General features: G+C 47.4%; 1 protein-coding gene and 2 long non-coding RNA genes across 3 annotated transcripts in view; 2 read left to right on the top strand and 1 right to left on the bottom strand.

Annotated features, from left to right (window-relative positions):
- MYO18B (myosin XVIIIB) overlaps nt 1-27,145 on the top strand; it is a 242,094-nt gene that overhangs the window by 172,343 nt on the left and 42,606 nt on the right. The window lies entirely within an intron of this gene.
- On the bottom strand, nt 100-3,536 carry LOC122232464. The gene is made up of 3 exons (XR_006209802.1): nt 3,301-3,536; nt 968-1,133; nt 100-316 (listed from the first exon to the last, which is right to left on the bottom strand). It is a non-coding gene; the product is annotated as an uncharacterized LOC122232464 (long non-coding RNA).
- Nucleotides 1,033-26,890, top strand: LOC122232463. Its single transcript, XR_006209801.1, has 4 exons — nt 1,033-1,110; nt 8,169-8,293; nt 10,023-10,132; nt 26,592-26,890. It is a non-coding gene; the product is annotated as an uncharacterized LOC122232463 (long non-coding RNA).

Here is a 27,145-nt window from a genome sequence, read left to right as displayed (position 1 = left end):
ATTCTGCTCTTTGTTTTGGTGTGTCTGTGGTTGGGCAGGGTATTTTCTGGGGCTGCCTTAGCAAAGTACCAAAACCTCACTGGCTTCAAACAACAGGACTTTATTCTAGCACCATCCCGAAAGTCAAAGGCCTGAAATGACAGTATTAGCAGCACCAGCACTCCCACTGAAGGTTGTGGAGGAGAATCCTTCTCTGTCCTTCCAAATTCTCGTGGCTCCAGGCATTCCCGGGCTTGTGGCCACATCTCTCCAGTATTTGCCTTCTCCGTGGATGTGTGTCTCAAATATTCGTCTGCCTTTTTTCTTCGAAGGACACCTGTAATTGGCTTTAGGGCTCATCCCTAAATCTAGGTGGATTTTATCTTGAGATCCTTACCTTAATTATGTCTACGAAGAGACTTTTTCCAAATAAGGTCACATTGCCGGGTTCTAGGAGGCTTTTCGGGTTTTGGGGGCCACCCCGGAAAAGGAGGGCGTGTTCCTGCTTAGCCGGTGTGTTCTTACCGTGACCCCGCACAGCTTGTTTCTTTCGTGCCTCTGTGGATTAGCAAGGCTCAAAGAACAGTGTCAGGCTGGCAGACGCTTCCTAACAGTGGACATCCCAAACGCACTAACCTACTTGCCTCCAAATACGCTCCTTGCCTGTGGGCCCTGGGATATTTCCACTGGGAGAGGAGAGGATGTCGTAATTTCTTGTTACCATTTATTCACCAACATCTGGCTATCCAGCACCAACTGTGGGCGTGGCACCAACTGTGGGCGTGGCACCAACTGTGGGCGTGGCACGAGGGGTGGGCATCGGTGGGGAGCTGGGAGAATCGGAAAGCCTCTGCTTTGTAGACGCTCACAGTGCCCACCAAATGCATCTTGGGGGGGGCGCCCTGATGGTAAGCACCCCAATCCCCCCCGCCCGCCCCATCAGTGTGGTGTCCTGGAGCGTCCCCAGGCTTCTTGGCTGTGACCTCACCTCTCCAGGTTCATGCGCGTGCCTTCCTCCGTCCGCTCCCTGTGAGACGAGGGGACGGCTGCTCCACGTCATGTGTCGCCTAACCGACTTCACCAAAAGCCTGCAAGGCAGTCACGGTTCCGGTTCTTTCCTTCATGCAAGAGGTACGCTTAGGTTTTCGCATGGGCTGTAGGGAACAAGGCACACTTTTGCCCTTAAGGAGCTCACACGGACTAGAGAGAGATCGCAAAGGCCATTATTCATGTATTTCATGTATCCCTCTGTGATGGGCCCTCAGAGCTTTTACAGGCAAAGCAAGGTGTCTGTGCACTGGGGTTTGGGGGGATTCTTAGAAGGCCAGCTGACTGTCACTGCCAGCCATTCCTTTGAGTAAAGCATTGCTCCTTTCGTTTTCCATGTTTTAAGTTCAAATCTGCCTGGGAGAGATAGAATGAATTTTCTTTTTTTTTTTTTAACTTTTTGAAAAAATTTTTTAATGTTTATTTTTATTTTTGTGTGAGAGAGAGAGAGAGAGCAAGCAGGGGAGGGGCAGAGAGAGAGGGAGACACGGAGTCTGAAACAGGCTCCAGGCTCCGAGCTGTCAGCGCAGAGCCCGATGGGGGGGGGCTCAAACTCACGAACCATGAGATCGTGACCCGAGCCGAAGTCAGACACTCAATCGACTGAGCCACCCAGGTGCCCCTAGGATGAATTTTTCTAACTCCCCAGACCAAGCATGCGTGCATTCATTCATTCACTGGACATTCTGTGCTTAGGCCCTTTGCAGACATGGCTTTTTTTCATGTACATGTCAAGTCCAGCAGGTGGAGAAGGTGGAGGGGCACGCATGTGAGGGGCTTTGTCCAGGGCTGCAGAGTTGGGAGTGACAGAGGTAGGATGGCTGTCCCCGTGTGTCCAGCTCTAAAGCTGTCACCATGACACAGCCCTGCCCTTTCAGCCCAATCTGGCTGAAAAATCCTGCTCTGCTGGGGGACACCGCCCAAAAGATCCCACCTTCTGGGCCCTGGGGAGAAGCGGGAAGGATGTTGATGGATCTCCCTTTCGTGTCCCCTTCCGCGTGTCCCAGCCTGCTCCATTCGTCACTGTTGGTGTTGGTTTAAAGGGCTGTGAGTTGTTTCGTGTGAATGATTTACACCCCTGGCTGGCACACCGGCACGTCCAGATCAGGATCAATTACCCAGCCGATGGAACTTCTCTTCCCGGAAAAAAGAAAAATGAGGTTTTGCCATTAATTTTAGTAAATGTACTATTCCTGGCGACTCCAGGAGCCATTATGGGGAAAAAGAATATTCTGGCTTCAAATCATTCAAGTCCCTTTGTCATGGGAGCGATGAGACAGCTCATCCGTGGATTTATGTCCTGCTGTTTTTTCAATAGTTACAGAGCCCAGGGGAAACCACCTCAGCCCCAGGACAGGGTTACCAACGGAGGTCAAGGGCAGCTGGAAAGGCTCCTGGTGGCAGGGAGCCCTACTCTCTGCCTGCTTTGCAGCACGTGCTTCTGTTTGGGAGGCCGCACCTGTTGGGTTTACCCCCTAGCACCTTGGCCTGACTCCCTACCCTGAACTTTCCCCTGAGTCAACGGTCTTTTTCAAAAGTTCCCCAGGTCTGGAAAAACATAGGTTGGACTTCTGCTTGCTTTCCCCAGTGACCCACGCTAGAGATCCCAGTGGCCTGTCTCTCTCTCTGGCTCACACAGTTTAGCGGCCAGGCCTGCTGTTTTACCTTACTTGGGTATTTACAAAAACATCCATCCCTTCCAGTCCTGTCCTTGCTTCCTCTGTCTTTATTTAAGCCCCATTCCCTCTGGTCTGGGGCTCCACAGTTACCTTCCAACTTGTCTCCCCACTTTCCCTCCACCCTCACTCATCCCTGCAGAAGATCTTTCCAGAAGGGACACGTCTTACTGGGTTACTCTTCTTGCTGAGAAATCTTCCACGGCTCTCCACTGGCTTCAGGACCAAATCCCAGCTCCTTCCCAGAGCCTCTGTAGATCCTTCTGCCTTTGGTCATCTGCCTCTTATCACCTCAAGTGTTCTACTCTAGCATGAAAGGACCCAACGTCGTGTTGTTTCTTGACCTGAGTGCCAGCCACAAAATCCCTTCCTCCCACCCTGAACCTGCTCTCCTCTACAGCTGCCCTCGCTCTTCTTCGGCTCCTACCTGTCTGCCACCTGCATAGGGCAGACACATTACGTCTCTCTCTCTTTCTCATTCCCTCAAATAATTGCTTTAACTCGTGTGGGGAGAAGGGTGTGTATTAGCTTCTTAGAGCTTCTGTAACGAATTACCCAAAACCCGTTGTCTCAAAACAGTGGAAATTTATGATCTCACCATTCTGGAGGCCAGAGTCTAAAATCAAGGTGTTGGCAGGGTCGCAGTCCCCCTGAAGGCGTTAAGGGAGAATCCTTTCTTCCTCTTACAATTTCTGGCAGCTCTGGGTGTTCTTTGGCCATGGCAACATGACATTAACCTCTGCCTCTGTGTTCACATGACCTTCTTCTCCTCTCTCCCTCCATGACCTCTCCTCTTCTTATAAGAACACTAGTCCATTGGGGGGCACCTGGGTGGCTCGGTCAGTTAAGCAGCCAACACTTGATTTCAGCTCAGGTCATGATCATACCGTCGTGGGATCAAACCCTGCACCAAGCTCTGTGCACTGACATCACAAAGCCTGCCTGAGATTCTGTCTCTTTCCCTCTCCCTCTGCACCTCCCCTGCTCATATGCTCGCTCTCTCTCTCTCTCTCTCTCTCTTCCTCTCCAAATAATTAAATACACTTCAAAAAAAAAAAAAAAAAGAACACTAGTCATTGGATTTAAGACCCACCCTAATCCCGTATGACCTCATCTTGACTAATTACATCTGTAAAGATGTGTTTCCAAAGAGGTCACACTCTAAGGTTCCCAGTGGATATGAGTTTTGGGGAGACACCCTTCAGCTTGCTGCAAGGTGGGAAAGAGAACCAGATTGGAGTCAGAGAGCTTGGGCAGCTAGGTTAACATTACAGGACCTCAGTTTCCTCATCTGTAAAATGGGGAAGGGAGATATGATGCAGCCAATATCATTGGGTGGCAGTGAGGCTTAAATGAGATGATTTATGTAAAAGGGTCCAATGATAGCACACGGTACGGTCTTAGCAGATGTCACACTGTTTTCTTTCTCCTTTCTTCTCCTACCCCTCCCCTGACTCTGATTCTCCATCTACTTAAACTTTATCATGAATCTGCTGACTCTCCCTCCCATCCCATGCCCATGATGGTTGATGGTCGTGATGTTGGTGGGAGCTATTTATTGTTCATCACTCACTGCATGCTGGGCACAGGGCTAAGCACTTACACGAGTTCTCTCATTTAAACCTCCCCTCTTGAGCAAAATATCCCTATTTTACTAGTAAAGGAATAAGAGGCAAAGAGCTGAAGCACCTTGTCCAAAGTCACCTTCCCAGCAATGACAGAATCAGAATTTGAACCCAGGTCTGACCAACTCAAACCCGTTCTCCTACTCAATAAGTTTTAGACACATTGTATTTACTCATTCGAGTACATTTGTTAAAAACAAAAACAAAAACAAAAACCTGAGGGGCACCTGGGTGGCTCAGTCAGTTGAGCGTCTGACTTCAGCTCAGGTCATGATCTGGCTGGATTTGTGAGTTCAAGCCATGCATCGGGCTCTGTGCTGACAGCTCAGAGCCTGGAGCCTCCTTCAGATTCTGTGTCTCCTTCTCTCTCTGCCTCTCCCATGCTCATGCTCTGTCTCTCAATAATAAATAAATGTTTAAAAAATTTGAAAAAAAACCCCTGAGGTATAAAAAGTCATATTGGTTTTGATTCTGTCATCTAGGCTTCATTGACTTTTGGGATTGGATAATTGTCTCTTAGGGGCACTTTCTTGTGCCTCGTAGGATATTTAGGTGCCTCCCCAGCCTGTATCCACTAGAGGCCAGTGGCATCCCCCCACCCCAAGTTGCCACAATCAGAAATATCTCCAGACATTGTCAAATGTGCCCTTGGGAACAGAAGCGCCCCCAACTAAGATCACTGCCCTCACATCACCCTTACAATAACTCTGAAGGCAATGCTCATGAACTCCCCACTCATTGATCCCACTGATCAAACAGGTTTAGGGGTGTGATGTGATGTACCCAAGGTCACAAACACACTGGAGAAGGAGAGGAATTCAGGGCAGGAGGAGGAAGCAGCTTAATTCCCTACCCTCGGAGGAAAAAGACAGGAGGGAGTCCAGTAAAACCCAATCCCAACTTTTCCTGGCCCCAGTGGCAACTTCACAGCACAACCCAATTCTGGGTGGAATGAAAGATATTCCTGTAGACTGTGTACTTTTAATAATGTTTAAATAAAACATGGGAGCATGGGTGTGATCTCCTCACTGAGCCTGGCTTGTCAGCCGCCCGGGCAAAATCATTAATAGTTAATGGGCAACCACTTATGGCTCTACTTTTGTTAAATCCAGCATCAATTATATATGGCCCATGAATTATTTATTTGGTGTGACTTGGGGGTATATTTTCCACCTTTGGGGTGGCGGGGGGGAAAGAATGCGAGGCCTAAGACAGATTATGGGCTAGCCGTGAGGGTCTTGTCTCCCTTCTGAACTGGGGGGTTTCCCTGCCCCTTGTTAGGAGAAGAGTTCCCACTGATGTGAGCGGCAGGTTGCGATGAATGTGGATCTGGGAAGGCACTGGCAGGAGAAAAGCTTGGAGCCGTCATGTGCTAGTAAGCGTGTTAACAACCAGCTCTCCAAAGCAGGTGAATCCTGGTAGTGTTTTCAAATCTCCCCCTAGAGCTGATTTCAAGCCAACAGTATGACATCACTGGACGCGGAAATGGGAAGCCGCCCTACACACAGGCTAGAGATGAGACACTTCAAAATCATTGGCCAAGAGTAAAATGTTGCTGCAATTATTAGGAAGCAATGCATTTTGAGGCTGTGTTCCTTGTTTTTGTTCTTCATGATTTATTTGATTGTAAGTTTACACTCATTGTGTTTTAATGGCAGTTGTGTTTGACAACTGGCCTGCAAAGTGCTTGAAAATTTAACAATAAGCTGTGCAAGCTGATAGGAGCCGTTGCCAGGGGCTTGGAGTCTCCTTGGGGTGGGGTTGCCAGGGTTAGGAGGATTTGTAGGTTTGGGGTCCTAGGCTCTTAAATCAAATCTCATCATTCGCTGACAATTTTTTAAAATTTTTATGTATTTATTTTGAGAGAGAGAGAGAGAGAGAGAGCAGGGGAGGGGCAGAGAGAGAGAGAGAGAGAGGGAGACAGAATCCCAAGCAGGTTCTGCATTATCAGTGCAGAGCCTAATGCAGGGCTTGATCCCATGAACCATGAGATCATGACCTGAGCCAAAATCAAGAGTCGGATGCTTAACCAACTGAGCCACCCAGGTGCCCCACATTCACTTTTTTTGTTTTTAAAGTGGAACTACTTCACCATCAGAAGAAGGACTTCTTTGGCCTTGTGTGTCAAATGGGTACGATCGATCCCATCTGCTCAGAAAGACTAGAGCAAGCAGTTCACTCCATGTCCTAACTCTGCCTGTCATGTCCGCCCCTCCTACTCTCCCTCTTGTCCACTTCCTCCTGTCTTCTGAGAACCTGGCCACACCTGGTGAGGGCCTTGGTTTTCACATTTGTTCTCGTTTTTTCTCTTCTTTTTTTTTCTTGGTCACCCAAGGACCCATGTTTCCAACCTGTGTTGAGCATGCAGCCCCCTCCCACCACTTTGCCCAGAGGCATTCACCACACCCAGAGTTAAGGGTTTCGTTTAAGAAACACACACACACTCACACACACACACACACACACACACACACACACACCTCTATGTTTTCCTCCCGCAAATGACTATGAACTTCAGAGCATAAAGATGAATTATTTTGGCTGGGAACTGAAGTATTTAAAAAGGCATTCCAATATGGAGGGCATTTGGGGCCATGAGCAGGGTATAAATAATACCTTTTATGGTTCTCCTGATGGGGAGAGAGCTCTCCTAATTACAGCCCCGTTATCTCAGTGTGATCCAAAATGACCCAACACGTTTATAAACTCACTGTTCACACTGCTTCACTCCCCACCCATTCTGGCCTCCTGCATTCTCAGTGAGCTGACAGGGGAAAATGTGGATATTTATATCACTACCCCCTTCCGGGCACCGCAGGCTCCTGTCTGTCTCCCCACAAAGGTTTCTCTACAAAAGAAACTTGGTCCTAAAGGGGACTGGGGACCCCATGCCCACAGACCCAGACTCGTTTCTGGGATGGAATTCTTCCAACCTGCCTTTATCCCAAACCGTGAACGTGTTTGTCTCCATTCAAGAGGTGGTATCGTCTGATGAAATGGGTTTCTTTGCGCCTGCCTCTGAGATGAGCTATCTTGATAATAAAATCTATTACGGAGAGCCAACCTGGGAATAATTGGGTCTATTATTCCCCGACTTGTGGCTTTGTTTCTGCATCGAGAACAGGCTCTCCTGTAATTAATCAGAATTTAAAGTTGCTAATACCAATTACAAATAATGCATGGAGTTCTTGAGATGGTGAACAGAAGAGCAGATACTAATCTTGTCCCCCGAGACTTCACCAATTGAACTTTTGTCACTTCAGACTTGCTGGAAATTAGAGTAACTTAACTCTACAAAGTTAATTATTTTAAAAAGGTAAGGGGGGAGCAGATATTGATTGAATGTTGCAGGTGTACATTAAATTATTCAAATAGACCCAATTCAAATTGTTTAGATGCGATTATGCTTCCCTTAATTGCATGTCAGAGAGGCTCAGGAAGGTTAATCTTCACGATCGAAAGCACCATCATTGGCACGATTAGACATCTCCAGAAGATAGTGGTCCCAGGGAAGTCTAGGGGGCCCCAAATCAGACTCGATGTTCTGAATTCGTTCCCAAACTGTGACTTAGTTGGAAGGGTAATTCATCTCTTTCTGGCACCCATTTTTATTTTGGCTGAGCTTAAACAACGAGAAGTCAGGAGACCTCAGACCAAGAAGTGGGAAAGAAAATGGTTTTTACTGGGAGAATTGGCTGGTTTGGAACTGCCAGTGTAATGTAACAGGAAAGGGTGAGCGAACTGGTCTAAATTACGGCCCTTTTGGTTGTAAGTGGCAGACAAAATTCAAATTGGCTTAAGCAAAAGGGAATGCGTTGGTTCATCTAATGGAAAAGTCTAGTGACCTCTGATTTCAGGTCCAGTGGGATGCAGGGACACAAAAGATACTGACAGGCTGAAGGCACTGTGTTCGGACCAGAGCAAATTGTGAACATCCTTTCCTAACCGTGTGTTCAAGGGTATCAGGTTAGTAGATTGACGTTAGCCGTTGAAGGAGAATTTATACCATGGAAATAGGCAAATGCTCCAAACCTCTGCTTCTCCCAACCCCATTGAGCCAGCTTTTAAATATTCACCAGGATACCAGGGGCTGAACCCTTCCTTCCATCCCCGTTCTCAGGTAGGCTTTTCCTTCCCAAGGGGCAACAAACAGTCAGGCTGAAAAAATGATCAGCAAATCAACCTCTGTGATAAGACACGGTGCCTTGCACCCAACAACTTAGATGGAGGACCAAAAATGGAATTGCACTGACTCTGGCCTGGTTTGAATTTAATGCGTGTCCCTAAAGCGAGCACCAGTGCCAAAAGGGCACAGTCTCTGGCCGGATAGTTCTGGGAGACGTGCCCAGGCCCGAATCCAGGGATGGAGTCAGCCCTATCCTAACCACGTAGATGGAGAGTAAGGGAAGAAGTCCTCCCCCAAGCAAACCCAGAAGGCCTGGGAGTGGATTCCAGAGAGGAGACGCCCTCAGATGTTCACTGCAGAGGCTGTGTCTGTGTATCTTGACCCTGGCTGGCTTTCCTCTGCTCTGCCCAGGTTCCTTTTATGTTTTCTCTTCTCTACTTATTCTCTTGTCTTTCACTTGACTTCCCTCCTGCTTTACTTCTTTTCTGTTACTCCTGGAGCTGGGAGGTCCTGTAAGTAGGATGGATCAAAGAAAGGGGAAGGGAGGCCAGAAGCGGGTAGCCTGATTCTCCTTCGCGTCTTCATGAGGAAGTGGCTCCTGTAATGGGAGGAGCCTGCCTGGAAGCCAGAGGGCCTGGATTGGAGCCCCGCTTCTGCCTCGTGCTGGCTGTGGGAGCTGGGGCATGCCTCTCCCTGAGTGGGACTCATTTTCTCCCTCTCTGTAAAATGGATTGGATCACCTCTAAGGCCCTTGTTGCTGGGATGGTATGCGAGGCTAGAATTGGGCGATCATGGAGCTGTGGGCTTTGAGTGTGTCTCAAACAGCCCACAGGTCACAGTGGCAGCCTCCTTCTGGAAGGAGCCCGTCCCTACACCCCAAGACCTCTGTGCAGAGTCACAGAATCTCAAACCTGAAGCTGTGTAGGCTCCTCCGTCCCATCTGATGCCTTCTCCAGCCTCAGACCGGTGGAAAGCCCACCTCTGGTTAAGCAGCTGCAGTGCTGGAGAAATCCCTACCTTTGCAGGCGACAAAACCCCTGTAGTTACCTGCCTTTCTCCACTGCATTCCAGGTGGATTCTATACCGACCCCAGATTCCAGATGTGGATTCCAGATGTGTCACCTTATCTCTGGGGAGATGGGAGGTACCCTCTTGCTTCTCTCACCTGAGAGAGAGCCAGGAGTTATCCAGAGAGGACCGTGTTGTCCTTTTTAAGCAGCCACCCCCCACTTTTAAATTCATAGCTAATGCACATTTATGGGAAATCAAAGCAGAGCCCTTCATCAGGCTTCACCCATTTTTCCCCTGGCCCCTGAGGCGACACCCACAAAACACAGCTTGATATCCCATCACCTAGACCTGAGGTCAGCAAACTGCAGTCCATGGGCCAAATCTGGCCTGTCCTCTGTGTGTTTTTGTTTGTTTTTGTAAATAAAGTTTTATTAGAACATAGTCACAACTATTTATGTATATTCTATGGCTGCTTTCAAACTGCAATGGCAGAGGTGACTGTGACAGGGACCACTTAGTCCATGATATCTAAAATATTTATTATCTGGCCCTTTACAGGAAAAAAATGTGCTTACCTTTGCCCTAGAACATTGCTGGGTGCATACAAGGCATGAAAAAAAATGCACGTTGAGTGGAGAAAGAGCTTGACAGAAGGGCAAGATAAGGAAGTAAGGAAACCTTGGTGCAAATCTTTGTTCCCTCACTTCCCTCCTGTGTGACTTTGGCCATGACACTCACCTTCTCTGTGTCTCTGTCATCTTATAAAATGGGGATAATCGCTGCAATTCCCTCACAACATTGTGGGGAAGATTTAATGAGAACATGTCATGGTAGCTGGTGCAAAGCAAACTTACCTATCATCATCATGAACATTGTTTTAGTCCGTTTGGCCTACTATCACAAAATAGTACAGACTAGGTGATGTTTAGCCAACAGAAATTTACTGATGACAGTGCTGGAGGTTGGGAAGTTCAAGACCAAGGCATCAGCATGGTCATGTTTTAGTAATGGCCCTCTTCCTAGTTTGTAGCTGGCACCTTCTTGTGGTGTCCTCACATGGCGGAAGGGACTAGGGAGCCCCCTGGAGCCTCTTTCATTAAAGCACTAACTCCATTCATGAGGGTTCCACCCTCATGACCTAATCACCTCCTGAAGCCCCACCTGCTAATACCTTCACCTTGGGCGGTTAGGATTTCATCAAAAAAATTTGGGGTGGGGGGACACAAACATTCAGACCATAGCAATCATCATCACTGTTACCATCATCACCATCATTTTCATCATAATCATCATCGTCTTCACTGTCATTTTCCCTCCCACCATCACCTCATCATCATTACCACTAATACCATCCCCCCATCGTCATCAACATCACCACTGCCACCATCATTACCATTAATTACCATCATGATCCTCATCACCTCCACCACCACCGTCATCATGCTCACCACCATCATCATCATCATCATCACCATCACAACCACCACCATAACCACCACCACCACCCCCATCATCACCGCCATCATCATCACCACCATCACCACCAATACCTCCATTATTATCATCACCACCATCATGACGACCACCACCATCATCATCATCATCATCATCACCATCATGACCACCACCATAACCACCACCACCCCCATCATCACCGCCATCACCACCAACACCACCATTATTATCATCACCACCATTGTGATGACCACCACCATCATCATCATCACCACCATCATGACCACAACCATAACCACCACCACCACCCTTATCATCACCACCATCATCAACACCAACGCCACCACCATGAACACTACCACCACCACCACCATTATTATCATCACCACCATCATGACGACCACCACCATTATCATCATCATCATCACCATTATGACCACCACCATAACCACCACCACCACCCCCATCATCACCGCCATCATCATCACCACCATCACCACCAATACCTCCATTATTATCATCACCACCATCATGACGACCACCACCATCATCATCATCATCATCATCACCATCATGACCACTACCATAATCACCACCACCCCCATCATCACCGCCATCACCACCAACACCACCATTATTATCATCACCACCATCATGATGACCACCACCATCATCATCATCATCATCACCATGACCACCACTATAACCACCACCACCACCCCTATCATCACCACCATCATCAACACCAACACCACCACCATGAACACTACCACCACCACCATCATTATTATCACCACCATTATGATGACCACCACCATCATGACCACTATCATAACCACCACCCCCATCATCACCACCATCATCATCACCACCATCACCACCAACACCACCACCATGAACACTACCACCACCACCACCACCATTATTATCATCACCACCATTGTGATGACCACCACCATCATCATCATCATCATCACCATCATGACCGCCACCATAACCACCACCACCACCCCCATCATCACCACCATCACCACCACCACCACCACCACCACCACCATTATCATCACCACCATCATGACGACCACCACGACCACTACCCACTACCACCACCACCACCACCACCAGCACTATCATTACACCACCATCATCACCATCACCACCATTATGACTATTAGCATGACCATCACCACCACCACCATCATCATCACTATTATCATCAACACAAGAGTCAGACCCAGAGCAGAGAGCACCTCAGAGCCCCTTTGAGAGCAGGCAAACTCTGAGCTTCAGAGCAGAGATAGAAGAAGTGGTTGGATCTTTTCCAGTTTGACAGTTCTGGGAATCTTGTCCCCCGTGTGCTGTCCTCCTTCGTAACGGGTGGGTTCGTGGATGCCTCCTTATTTGTGCTCAGTGTCCCGGGCACTGGCTTCATTGGAATTCTGCCCTTTCCCCAGCCTTGCCTTGGCTGCATGCCAGGTAAATGACGCGGAGCCCATCCTGCCTCTAGTCACCTCTGCCACCCGCTCAGATAATTAGAATCAACACATCCATTTCCCTAATGGCATTCTCATCTTCCTCCCCGAAAAGTTTTCAAATAGAAAAAGAAAGGCAAAAACAAGCTACAACTGTCCTTGTTTGGGCAATTTGCAGCTCTCCACAGCTGACATCCACCCAGCTTTGTGGCAGAGCAGAGCTAGGTGGGAGATGACGTGGTCGGTGCTGTTATTAAGTTTGGCAGCGATTTGGAGACAAAGCGTCCTGCTGGAGAGAGGCTTATAAACAAATACTCAAGGGTAATCCTTTAGGCTCCAGCCTTTGTGAGCTCATTGCTGGTGGGTGGGGAGAAAAAAAAAAGAAGCCTTAATGTCACTTCTCGGCAAACAAAAGGAAAGGAACTCAGGAAATAAGATGGCTTTCACTTCTTCCCAAGAGCCTGGCCAAACGTCCTGAGTTGTGCCCAGGTAGCAATCGGATGCTTTTCACCAGGGATCAGCAAATGTTTTCTGTAAAGGGTCAGGGCGTAAATATTTTAGACTTTGCAGCCTATACAATTTGTCACAAAACGCTGCACATTGTTGTGCGAAAGAAGCCATAAACAATACACAAATGAATGGGCATGTGTGTTCCAATAAAACTTTATTTACAAAACAAACCAACAAAACCACAGGCTGTGCCTTGTTGACTCCTGTTCTAAGCTCTAGTGGAAGGAAAAATAGAATAGGAGACAGACCTCAGAGCTAGATTTAAATCCTGGTTCCAGCCTTTCCAGACTGTCCAGGACAAATCCGCCTGTCTTTTCTGAGCCTCAGTTTCCTCATCTTTAAAATGTGTTATAACATAGGTGATTTAAAAGTGTTTGGCACATTTTAAAGGTCAAAAAATAATATGTGTCCCTACCTACCCCATGTTTATTATAGAGCACTGCCTCAGCTGGAAAACCCCAAGGACTAAAATCAACAGTCTGTGTACACACTTCTGTTGTGAGAGTGAACAATAGGTTGTGGGTTAATGTCAGGCCATCATGAGACACTGAGAGTCAAGGACACTGCACTGTTTCGAGCCTAATAATTATGTTTGCATTTTAACTGGAATGGCTTTCAGAAGGGATCTTTGGGAGAATTCTGACTTTTGTGAGATGATGCTAATAGTTAAGACATACTTAACCAGAGCGGGGGAAGGGACTCCTTTTCATACAAAAAGTATAAAAAGAACCCTGATTTGTGATCCCATGGTTGGTTGGTCGGTTGGTTTCCATTATGGATTTTAGCTGGAGGTTGATTTTAAGTTGAGTTGTATATAGTTTATATTTACTTGTTTTTTTTTTAACTGCTGTGATTTATATAACAGCTTGCCATTTATGCCAGGCATGTTTTATGCCTTATATTATTTATTTCTCCCAAATCCCCTGGGACCTACTGCCTGCTTTCCAAAGTGTGGCTCACAGATGAGCGGTCATGGCTACAGAAATGCAGAATCCCAGGCCCCACGCCACACCTTTAAGTCAAGATGCACATTTTAACAAGACCCTCAGTGGTGCACATAGACACAAGGAATCCTAATATAGACACTGCATCATGGTTATATTACAGATCGGGAGACAGAGGCTGAGAGAGGTGACAGACAGAGCTTCCCCCCATCCAGACCCTGACCACACAGTCGACTACCCTATTTAGCTTATGGTTCCTGCCTCTGTATTAGTGATATGGTTATTTTGCTTCTCTAACCTTTCCGCCCAGCTAACTGTGTACTTCCTGTTGTTAGGCATCCCTTTCTTCTTGACTCTTCCATTGTGGGGGTCCAAAAGTTAACCGCACACCAAGTAGGTGCTCAAATATCTGCTGTCTGGTTGAGTGACTCCATCAAACATTTGCATATGCAAAACTGAAAGCCTGCTATTTAAAAAAAATGGGGTTGGGGGCTGCCAGTCGTAATCAGTAGGGTGTCCTGGGCACATGTACCTTTCAGTGCTGAGTCTTTAGAATATAGAATAATAACCTCTCTTGGAGGGTTAGAAGCATAAACACCTTGACCCCAAGGGCTCTAAGAAGCTTCAGGTTTCTCTAGTTTTGTCTTCTGGAGTGATAACTTCAGCAATCAGGACAGGTGAGGCACAGTGATTTCCCCAGTGTTTAGATTATTCTATTTTAGTTTTTAATTTTAAAGTAATCTCTGTGCCTAGTGTGGGGCTTGAACTCATGGCCCTGAGATGAAGAGTCCCATGCTCCATCAACTGAGCCAGCAAGGCTCCCCTAGGTTCTTTTCTATCTCCCTAGAACATATGCGAATCCCCTAGAGAGGTGGTCTCCAAATATGTCCGCCAGCAGCCTCATGGAGCTATTTAAATTTAGGTTAATTAAAATTAAATACGATTAGGACACAGCTGTTGACTTGCACGGGCCACGTATCAAACACTCAGTAGCCACCTGTGGCCAGCAGGCATAATCTGGCACCAACATAACCTTTTGGCATGTAATCTGAATTCTTCCCCTTTGTTCCAGTCTTACTCGCGGTTCCTCCCCGACCTCTTCCTGGGGTGAAGCCAGCCAGGCCACATGCACTTCCTTTCCACTTCCCTCTTTGGGCCACTTATGGCTCTTCTCATGGCCAGAAGGAGGGGGACTTGATTTTGGAGCAAGAAGTAACAAGGCTATGCTCAAGATAGCCTCACTGAGCCGTCAACTCCTTTAGGTTAAACCCCACTCGTGCCTTGGGCCACCCTGGTCTTGGGATGGCAAGGACACCAACATTGTCATCTAGTCTCTGTATTTCATCCATTTTTCCACAGGGCGCCACCGCCCTGCATTTTTTGAAAAATAAGTTTTACAGCTAAACTCTGTTATGCCTGTAAGTTAACTTTCAAACCTTCCTCTCCTCTGATATGACTTCCTAACAACATGATTGCTCAACATTTAGACCTGTGGAATCTTAGCATTTGGAATGATAGCATCCTAGAGATACTATGGTATCTAAGACCTTAGAATCTTCAAGCTAGAAAATCTTAGGACGCGTAGAAGCTTGAATCATTAGACATACATAATAGTAAAATCTTATTAGGTTGAACCATACAAAATTTCCATTTGTATATAAAATGGTTGACTATAGTTGATTTCACACGGTTCAGCCTAATAAAAGTATGGACTATTGGAAGTCATACATTCTTAGAATTATTCACTCCCAAAAGCTACTGAATTTTAGAACCCTAAGATTTTAGAACAGGGACCAGTAAATTTTTTCCCCCAAGGTCCAGAGGGTAAATATTTTCAGCTTTGTGCACCACAGACTCTCTCTCAACCTCTGAATCCTGAAAGCATCCACACGGACAATACATAAATGAATGTGTGGTTGTGTTCCAATAAAACTTTATTTACAAAGACAGGCACAGGCCAGATTGGAATTGCAGGCCATAGTTTGCTGCCCCTGTTTTGGAACATAAAAGCTGAAAGGGTTCCATCAAGCACTCGGATTCGCACAGGAAACTCCTAGACCTACTTTCAGAGGTCCTGAAGGGCCTCATTCAAATGTGGAGACATTTTTTTAATGTTTATTTTATTTTTGAGAGAGAGAGTGAGCAGGGGATGGGAAGAGAGAGAGGGAGACAGAGGATCCCAAGCAGGCTCTGTGAGAACAGCAGAGAGTCTGATGTGGGGCTCAAACCCATGAACCATGAGATCATGACCTGAGCCAAAGTCGGACATTCAACCAATTGAGCCCCCCAGGCAGCCCCAAACGTGGAGACATTTTAAGGAATTGTTGCTTAGTTCAGACCACTGTCTCTCCCGGGGCAGCATGTGGCCTCCAGAGAGGGAATGAGGAGAAGGAAGAGCCTCTGGAGGCTGTTGCTAACATGTTCCCCGGCCCTGGGAGGGAGTCAAAGCCATGTGTCTACCCTGAGGAGAATGAACGAGGCCTGCCTTCCAGCAGCCCCAGCCCCTCTGAGCCAAGCCCCTCAATGAGAAGGTCCAGATGACCCTGCGTGCTGGAGAGGGCAGGATGGATAGAGCTGGCAAGAGCCAGGGGTGGGGGGAGGGTGGGATGGAGGGCAGCAGCGAGGTGGATTTGATGAGGCTGTTCGTCCAGGTGGCGCGGGCCACAACCTCGACATGTGGAGGAGAAAAGAGAGATCATACACTGCTTAGCGATCGTTTCTTTCCCGCTGAGTCAATAAATGAATAAATGGACCACGAGTGGCCAAGTGGCTGATATAATTTTAGACTCCATCAAAAGGAAGATCACAAAAGTGTATGGAGGGAGCTTCCACGTCTCTGTGTCCCCCCGCGGGGGCCTGGGCTTCCTAATGTTACAGTCTGGGAGGCATCTCAAAGGAGGACAGGGCAATCTGGGGACATTTACTGCCTGTCTGCTACATGGCAGACACAGTGCAAAGTGCTTTCCACGCTTTCCACAATTTGTCTCATGAAATCGGCACTTCCAAACTCATGAGCCAGGTAATATTTTTTTTTCCCCTCTATTTTACACAATTTTTTTTAAAAAGGCGTTTAAAAAGACGAAGTGACTTGCCCAAGGCTAAATAAGTAGGAAAGATTAGCGCCGGGACATGGAATTGGTCTCCTGGACTTCGAAACCTTTGCGCCCAATCAAGATGTTGCTATTTCGTGAAGGAACATCACGATGCATGTGGATCACCCCCGGGGTATTGTTCAGATGCAGAGCCTACGTCAGCACATCTGGGGCAGGGCCTAAGAATCTGCATTCCCAACCAGGAACCAGGTGATGCCGCTGGCCCAGTGGCCTCCCTGGGAGTGGCTGGCACTGTATCATGCTCTCTCCTTATTCCAGACCCCCTGAAGCCATGGAAGGGGAAAGCGGATTTTTTTAAGATGAGGTCACACAGCAGGAAGTGGTTTACCAGTTCAGGATTCAAATTTGCATCTGTCTGATCCAGAGTCTGTGTCTACCGCCCCCCCTTCTGCCTTTAGCTTGGCTTTCGACCGCATTGGATTTTGCCACTCAGGGAATATTTTGCAACATCTGGAGACATCACTGATGGGCACAATGTGGGGGCAGGCATGCTGCTGGTTATCTACTGGGTCAAGGTCAAGGACACTGCTAATGATCCTGAAATGCTTAGAACAGCCAGCTTCCCGGCACCCCCAGCAAAGAATAATCTCCCTCCCCAGGGCACCTGGGTGGCTTAGTCAGTGAACTGTCCGACTCTTGATTTTGGCTGATCAGGTCATGATTTCAAGGTTCCTGAGTTCGAGCCCTGCGTCAGGCTCTGTGCTGTTGGCAGGCTGTTAGCACAGAGCCTGCTTGGGATTCTCTCTCTCCCTCTCTCTCCTTTCCCATTCAGTCTCTCTGTCTCTCTCTCTCAAAATAAATAAACTTAAAAAAATGATCTCCCTCCCCTGTCAATGTCAATCGATGTCAATATATCAATAGTGTCGATAATGTCAGTAACACTGAAATTGAGAAACCCTCCTTTCTAACAGAGTCTCCTTCCATCCAGAAAATAAAAACCCACCTAGAACCCCTGTCTGGAGGCCACATAGTGCTCTTGAATTAGAGGAGTTCATGAGCATTTGAAACTATGCTCCCACAAAAAAAGTAGCGTGAATAAAAATGACAGTCAAAACTACCGACAAAAGCCCATTTCCCAGTCAATAAGTGGAACTTTCCACTGCTTCGAGATGAAGCCAGGGTGTTTGCATCTCTGGAACATCCTCTTGCCTCAGCAGATGGAAGTCAATCAAGTCCAAAAATCATTGTCTTAATCTCCGGTCATTATCACGCCTGGCCGCACACTGTTTATCGGCGTCTTTAGCTGTTAATGTCGCACGCACTGTTTTCTCTGACAACAGCTCCTATTTCCACCCATTTCTCAGCCAGACGGCATTGACCGCGGTCCAAGCATGAGAAAAGCTGGGATCCGGCATTGATTGCCAGATCCCTGGCTGATCACTTCCGGCGGGGGGACGTATCTAGTAACACAAGACTATTAATGAAGGTTGATGGACCTGGGAGGGTTTGTTTCTGTTCACTCGAGCTCATTGGTGATGGTTCTTTGGCTTGTTGGGACTGCCGGCTGGGGCTTCAGTCATGATAAGACGACTGTGTGTGCCTGAAGCAAAGTGGATCTCTGGAGAGGGACGAAGCCATATGACAATGGTCTTGTACGCATTCTGCTCTTCACAGTTTACAAAGCACGTGGACGTGACCTGGGCTTTGCAGACAGGGAGAGAATGGATGGCTAACGTGGAGTTGACAGGGCAGACTCTCGCATGTGTCCCTGGTGCTGGGGAGTCGGGGCAGGGGCGGGCCCCGTATCCGGGGCTTGGGTCTGGTGCCTTTTCTCAATCTCACCGCTGCGCTGTCTCTCCCTGGCTGTGCATATTCCTTGACTCCTAGGGAGTATCTGCGGTCCTGCACCACGTCTCTCCTGGAACTCTCTGAACACAGAAGGATGCTAACAAGGACGAGATCTCACCTGACCATGGGCAGTGGGGGTTAGCCCATTGGCAATAATGATTTTCTCCGATTCTTGGGCACGTTTGCATGACTTGTGACCGGGAAGTGAGGAAGTTGGGAGAGATGGGAGTGTGTTTTGGTGGAGAGGGGACAGGAAGGATCTGAGGCATTGAAATAGTACAGCCAGGGCGGGTGCAGGGTTGAGTGGCCCAGCTGCCTAAATGAGGAGCCTGAGAGGGCCAGGGGACATGGGGGGAACGTGAGAAAATGTCACGATAGAGGAACCCCCGTCAACTTGCCACACTTTACAAGCTGTCACCCGGTTGCTCCGGGAACAGGAAAGAGGGCTGTTTATGGAGCACCTGCTGTGTTGTATGCGGTATATCAAGCACCTTCCACCCAGGAGCCCACATCTGTGGGCTCTTGTACAATCCCACAGCACAGCCATGCTGAGGTCATTCCCACTTTACAGTTTAGGGAAACTGAGGGTCAGGTAGATGGGTGACAAGACTGGACTGGTGTCAGACTGGACGCAATGAAGAAGGCATCATCGTGAAAGAAGGCATCATGGAGAAAATGACTATGAAATGGGTCTTGAAGGATGAGTAGGAGTTCACTCAGCGGGGAAGAGCATTCCAGGTAGAGGAACAGTAGGTGCAAAGGCACAGGGGCAGGAAGGAGCGCAGCCTGTTTGGGAGCTGGTGAAGACCATGGGAATTACCAATGAGTGGGGTGCAGAGGGTGGGTACTGGAAGGAGAAGAATGTCAGAAGGTGGGCGGGGGACCGTGAAGCCTCGCCAGGCTTAGCCACACAGTTTGGACTGTGAGAAATGAGGAGGAACTAGGGCCTCTTAAGCGGGAGAGGACGTGATCACATTACAGAGATTCTCCGTTGGGCGATTTACGAGATGCAGCACGGAAAGGGGGCTAGGCGGAAGAGAGGGACAGCAGCTGAAGACAGCAAGACAGCAAGAGCACCCTTAGGGGATGATGATGGACCCTCTATGATCATGAACAGAGGGCAGGAGAAAAGTGCAAGAGACCAGCCCCATTGTACTGAGGAGACACTTGAAGCCCAGAGTAGGGACCGGGGGGTGGGGGGTAGGGGGTATGGAATAAATGGTGTTTGCGTTACCTTCTTTGGGTGCAGGACCCAGGGGACACTTGAGAAGTTTCAAAGTCCAGCTTCCCTATTTCTGCAATCACATGGACTAGTGGGCTGAGAAGACATACGAGCTTCATTTCCATTTAAATTGAAATAAGACATGTCAAAGGTGACTCGATAATTACTGCCTGGAACAATGGCCCTCTGATGCGGGAAGTGTAGTGTCAGTGTATGTGGTACAGATAATTTTTGCATTTGAGACTTAATTATGTTGATATAATTATTCCTCTGTCAGGAGAAATTGGGTGGCACAGATACGTCATATTTGCATCTGAGTAGAAAAATGAAATGCTTTCCTTCTTCTTCTTTTTTTTTTTTTTTTTTTTTTTTGCAGGAAGCAACTGGGTGGGCGACTCTGGGGAGTCAGGAATGGGGGGTTTGGAAGTTCACTCCCGGTCAGGATGGCTGTCTGTGGCTGGCGGGGCTTTGTGACACCCTGCTGGTGTCCCCTTGGGAGGGCTGGACTCCACCCACAGTCCTTCTTTGCCCCTTTCTGAAGATGCTGCATCAGAAGTCACAGCCTGGGGCCAGTTTTAGGGCTGAGAAAGCTGTGAGCTCTGAGTAGCTAGAGCTGTAAGGAATTTTTAGAGAGTGGGATTTATTTTATTTTATTTTATTTTATTTTATTTTATTTTATACTACTCTGTTCCATATTAAATTAAATTAAATTAAATTAATTATTAATTAATTTAATTTAATTTGATTTAATTCGCAAAGCTTGTGATTCAAAGACTCACAAAGCCTGATCACTTCCCTCCTGGCTGTCCCCACCCCACTGGTCTTTTGTGAGGGTCTGGTGCCGGTGAAAGGAGTCTGTGCCCTCCACCACCCCCCACCCATCTGGAGAAACTTGGGACCCTCCAGAATCCAGTACAAAGCCCCCTCCTCACCATTGGAACCCCAGTCCGTGGCACCATTGTCACCCAGGGGTGGCGCCCAGTGTTTAGGCAAAAATGGCTCATAGTCCAAAGTGGGTGAAAGAGAAAACGTAGAGGGAGGAGCTCACTTCCTTTTTAAAAAATGCTTATTTATTTATTTACTTTAAATGTCTTATTTATTTTTGAGAGACCACAAGTGGGGGAGGGGCAGAGAGGATCCAGCTGGAGGAGGGTTCTGCACTGACAGCAGTGAGCCCGATGTGGGGCTTGAACTCATGAACCATGAGATCGTGACCTGGGCTGAAGTCAGATGCTCAACCGACTGAGCCACCCAGGTGCCCCAATGGTCATTTATTTTTGAGAGAGAGAGAGAGAGAGACAGAGCGTGAGTGAGGGAGGGGCAGAGAGAGAGGGAGACACAGAATCTGAAGCAGGCTCCAGGCTCTGAGACGTCAGCACAGAGCCCGACGTGGGGCTCGAACCCACGAACCATAAAATCATGACCTAAGCCGAAGTCAGACGCTTAACCCACCCCAGCGCCCCGAGGGGAGCTCACTGTCTAACAGAGAGAGGACCTAGGTTCTAGCTCGACCTCGGCCACCCAGGGGGTGGCTCAGCAACCTTGGCCAGGTGTCCTCCTGCTCAGAGCCTCAGTTTTGGGGCCTGGCAGATGCTGTGTGTGTCCACAGATGCATCTGTGATGTGTGCATGCATATCGCACACACAATATGTGCAGGCCAGGTCCTTATCATCTAGATGTTTATCAGCCCAAGCTGCCTAAAACGTTCATTTTCCGGAATTCTATAAAGGCCTTCAGGCAGTAGCTGGGGGCATTTTGAAACAATCAGTTAGGAAAATGAGCAGGGAGAAGGAGGGCTGCAAGCAGGTGCCTGGAGTCCCAAGCCCTTCTGTCTCAAGGTGACGGGGAATCCTGGTGGGGCAAGCTGGAGGGGCGGGGTGGGGGTTCCAAGGCTCCCTGCTTGTCTGCATGGCTAACTCCATTCTGCCTTTCACATAAAACCATTTTACCCAAGCATCTATACGCACGTGCAGAAATGAACACAGGATGGAAAGACACCGTCTTAGTCCTTAAGAGGGGTTGTCCCCAAGTAACAGACATTTTTAAAGGGTTTTTTTTCCCACTTTATTTTCTAAATTCTCTATAGGGAACCCTGTGGGAACCAGAAAAGAGAAGAAGTGGTGTTTAAAAGACAAATAAAGGATCACAGGGCATTATACAAGTATGCTAGGGCTGCTGTAGCAAAGTGCTACAGACAGAGTGGCTTGGACAAACAGAAATGTCTCGAGGTCTGGAGGCCAGAAGCCTGAAATCATGGTGTCGGCAGAGCTGTGCTCCCCCTATAGGGGCTAGAGAGGGAAGTGCTCCATGCTTCTCTCCTAGCTGCTGGTGGTTTGCTGGCCGTCTTTTATGTTCTTTGGCTTGTAGATGCATCCTTGGGATCTCCTGCTGACACATGGAGCCCTCCCTGTGTGTCTTCACATCATCTCCCCTCTGTGTGTGTCTGTCCCTTTCCAAATGTCTCTCTTCTTATAAGGACACTGGTCATACTGCATGTGGGTCAGCTCATGTTAACTTGATTACCTCTGTAAAGACCCTGTCTCCAAACACAGCTGTATTCTGAGGTACCGGGGATTAGGATTTCAACCTATTTTGGGGTCAGGGGGACATAATTCAACCTATAAATAGATATGTTTCTAGAAATGAGAAGAAGTGCAGGATGGCTACGGTGTTTTCCTTTGTGGGTGGTGGAGTCCATTGAGATGGAGCTTATATGTGAAGAACGTCTAGTGTTACCGTGTTGGTCAACTTCCAAGATGGTGCCCCATGATCCCAACCTCTGGCATTCACACCCCTGCATAGCCTCCTCCCATATTGTGCCAGAGTTGGTCTGTGTGATCAAGAGATGGTCAGTAGTGATGACACCTTGTCACTCCTGAGGCTAGGTTATCCAAGGCATTTGGCATTTGCCCTCCTCTGTCTTGGATCATGTGCCCTGGGACCCCCAACCACCACGTCCTGAGGACACTCAAGCAGCTCAGTGAAGTCCCTTGTGGCAGAGAACCGAAGGCTCCAGCCAACAGCCATGTCAGTGAGCCTTTCTTGGAAGGGACCCTCCAGCTTCAGTCAAGCCTTTGGACAACTATGCCCTGGCTGACATCTTCACTAATACAGATTCTGGATTAGTTTTCTTTTGCGGCTGCCATAAATTATCCCAAACTTAGCAGCTTAGGATAATGCAATTTATCCTCTTACTGACTTGGAGGTCAGACGTTTAAAATAAGTCTTAAGGGGTTAAAATCAAGGTGCAAACAGGACTGGTTCCTTCTGGAGGCCCCCAGAGCAACTCATGCCTTGCCTCTCTCAGCTTGTGGAAGCAGCCAGAAATTCCTGGCTCCTGGCGACCTCACTCCAGTACTATGCCGCCATCACTTTATTGCCTTCTTCCCCACTGACCCTCCCACCTTCTTCTTATGAGGACCCTTCTGATGACATCCAGGGATCACCCGGATACTCCAGGATAACCTCCCCATCTCAAGATCCTTAATTTAATCACACCTGCAAAATTCCTCTTGCCATCTAAGTTAACATAGTCACATGTAGCAGGGATTAGGATGTGGACGTCTTTGGAGGCTGTTATTCATTCTGCTATAGACTCTGAGCCAGATAAGCCACTCCTGAATTCCTGACCCACAGGAGACACTGAGAGAGATAGTGAATGATCTTTCATATTTCAAAACACTAGGTATTGAGGCAACCTGTTATGTAACAATAAATAACTAATACAGATTAGGGGGTTGTAATCCAACATTTGGTTCTGTAACACTTGAAAATTGTAATTCTGGATTTCTTAGGACTTTTTCCTTGAAATATATATATATATATATATATATATATATATATATTTACATATATATACATATACACACGCATCTATTTATCTATCTACTATATATTTACATCTATATAAAATATAAATATTTATAAATATAGGTATGGATGGAGAGAAAGAGAGAGAGAGAGAGAGAGAGAGAGAGAGGAAAGTGTGCAGATCTTGCAAACATACAGTTGGATGACTTTCTACAAACTGAGAACACTCTGTCTTTCATAATGAAGCCTGGGTTAAGCCTGGATATGTCTGTGCTCTGTGCCCGTGATTCTCCTCTCTTCCTCTCAGATACATTCCCTCTCCTTCTCTTCTCGACTTTACGTTGTAGGAAACTAGGGGCACCTGGGGGGCTCAGTCGGTTAAGCGTCCGATTTCTGCTCAGGTCATGATCTTGAGGTCCATGAGTTCAAACCCCGTGGTGGACTCTGTGCTGATGGCTCAGAGCCTGGAGCCTGCTCCGGATTCTGTCTCTCCCCCTCTCTCTGCCCTTCCCCTGCTCATGCTCTGTCTCTCTGTTTCAGTCTCTGTCTCTCTCAAAAATAAACATTAAAAAAAATAAAAATAAATTGTAGGAAACTGTTTTCTCATTTCCTTGCCTTTCATTGGTCAACCAATGAAAGGCGGCAATGGACAATGAGCAGGAGAGGGAGAGAAGCCAGGATATTTCTCCCTCTTTTGCACTACCTTGGAGGTGCATCCCCGGCAGCAGCTGAGGCAGCCTCCCATTGGATGGCCCAACATTCTGATTTGTCCTTCGAGCTCTAGGTTGGCAGTGCCTTCCTGCCATTGCTAATCTATCCTGGCTTCTCACCTTTTTCTGTCATCTTATAACCAATTCCCTGTATTAAATTCTTTTGTTTGAATGATCTAGAGCTATTTCTATTTTCTCAACTGATAAAGGCTCCTTTGAGGCACTGTATTAAATCCTTCCAGTTTCAACAACAACAAAAAAGCAACAGGCTTATAAAACTACATTTTCTGAAAAATGAGGCTGTCCTTGCCATGTGATACCTGCAGGCTTCATACTTTCTGAGTCTTTTCATAGAAAGAAGGACATTTTGTTACGTATCAAGTGTGTGCCCACATATTAGGTAGACCAGATGTACACCACCATACATTATTTCGTTTGTTTCTTGCCATGATCTTTTGTCTGGAGATCATACTTGCATTTTGCCAGATGAGGGACTGGAAGGAAGGAAGGATTAAGAATTCTTCAAAATTCACATAAGCGTTTCATTTCTCCTGCTGTTCCCATATTGTTGTTAGCCCCCCACCGCCCCCGACCGGGGTCTCTCAATTCCACAGAGCACTTACCAGTTTTCAAGGAGACCTGGCCCTCTCGTCTGCCAACCAACCAACCAACTAATATCAGTATCTTCTTTGAGGATTCAGGATGCATTTCCAGGAAGATGGAGGTCTTTTAGGGTGTGGCACGATTGGGAGTTCCGGCTGATGGGCCACTGGATGAAGTGCTTAGCTTGGTGGTTCATAGAGGGGACTCTGGCCCCAGATTGCCTGGGTGTATGCAGGGATCGATTGGACATGCCTGCTGCAGGTGCAGAAAAGGGTGGGAGGAGTTGTTAGGTATTTACTGACCCTTTGGAAACAGGCAGCCCTGAGCTTGAATCTGTGTGTCACTTTCTAGCTGTGTGACTTCGAGGTCTTTGATGAGTCTCTCTGTGTCTATTACCAAATGATAAGCACAGAATCAAATAATTAATTTGCAGGAAGATTGTGAAGAAAGGGACTTGGCGTAGTGATGACCACCTTATCCTTAGCCCCTCTTGTTGCTGGAGGTTGGGCTCTAAGTAAGAGAATCTGGTGCTTCCTTTGGGGGTTTCTACTGGGTACCCCAAGACTTTCCTTTCCCACATTGAGACTCAAAGCTCCATGCTAATGCTTGTTCCATTGCCAATATGACCCTGGAACTCTAGCCAGGGCACCGTTGACAGGGCTTTTATTTTGCCTCGCAGCCTCATTTCTCCCAGGCAAGGGACCCTGGGACAATTTGAATGAAACAATGGAAATTCCTCATCATCTCATCACTTCTTTCAGAGAAGACTCCCCCCACCTCTGGAGACACAAATATCCTTGGGTAAAGCAGGAGCAAAGGGGACAAGAGCCATGGGCTGGAGTCAGGACACCGGGGTCCAGCTATAGATCACTGTGTCTTGGGTGCACGACCTTGGGCAGATGATTTCACCTTTCTGAGGCTCAGTCTGCTCATCTGTCAAATGGGGATAACGAGGCCAGCGTGGGAGGCACTGAGCGGGTGGTCCGGCGGATTGTTCCTCGCAGCATAGACAGAAATAAAATCTTATATAGTTTTTAACTTTCTGATAAGAAAAGTCATCCATATTCTTTGCAGAAAGTCTGGAGAAGTATAGAAAGGAAAACAAAAGTCACCTGACCTCTCACCACTTGAGATAATAACTCTGCCATTACTTTGTCGTCATGTCCTCAAGTTACTTCTTATGTGCTTGTGTCGCACTTGACTTTGAGGGTTCTCATAAAAATTATGTGAAATGAGGCATTTCATACATTTAGCAGGGGACCTGCCCATGTGAGAAAATAGAAATAAATATACTCACATAATAATGAATTAAACAAATATTTATTAAGTATGTGCTATGTGTCAGACTGGGAATGTTCACGCAGGTGCATCTGAATATACGCACGTACACGTGTGTTCATGCGTATTTATATGTATTTGTAATAGCATATATATTTGTGTGTAATTTTTTTTGGGGGGGGGAGGCAGGCTCTGTAACATAACATTTCTACTTGTCTTTAGCGCATCAGAAGAAAACAAAGTGAGTTTTCATTATGTTCAGGAGGTGTTTTGAGATGGCCTGATCTACAATACAAACTAGGAGAAATGAACTTTGCAGTGGGATACCTTGAAAGGATGTAGAGGCAACCTCTCGAGCCGCAGAAACTGATGCGTGAGTCCTGCGCATTTGCAGACAGGAGGCCGTCTGCTAAAGATGCCCTGGGCAGAGAAAACAAACAACGGTTTTGAATATTAGCCTCCAATGGAATGTCACAGGAGGAGATGATTTTAATTGCAGCTACTAATTATCGTATGAACGACCTCCCACACGGGCAGCTCTGTGTGGCATGTTCCAGGGGGAGTAGCCTGGAAGTTTAACAAGGGTTAATGATTCTCTTAAACGATGCTGGGGAGGTCAGCACATACACACAGTACTGTATTTATCTCTGTGTGCGTGGTAGTATGTATGCATAATGAATTCCCAGGCCCCCCCGCTTCATTCACCACTTAGAGTCATGTTATAACACCATTCATGCAATCCCCAAACATACACTGAGCGCCTGCTATGTTCTGAA

This window comes from Panthera tigris, chromosome D3 (genome assembly GCF_018350195.1).
Source record: "Panthera tigris isolate Pti1 chromosome D3, P.tigris_Pti1_mat1.1, whole genome shotgun sequence".
NCBI lineage: Eukaryota > Metazoa > Chordata > Mammalia > Carnivora > Felidae > Panthera > Panthera tigris.
The sequence above is the reverse complement of the archived record's forward strand: the minus strand, read 5'-3'. Positions and strand labels throughout refer to the sequence as shown.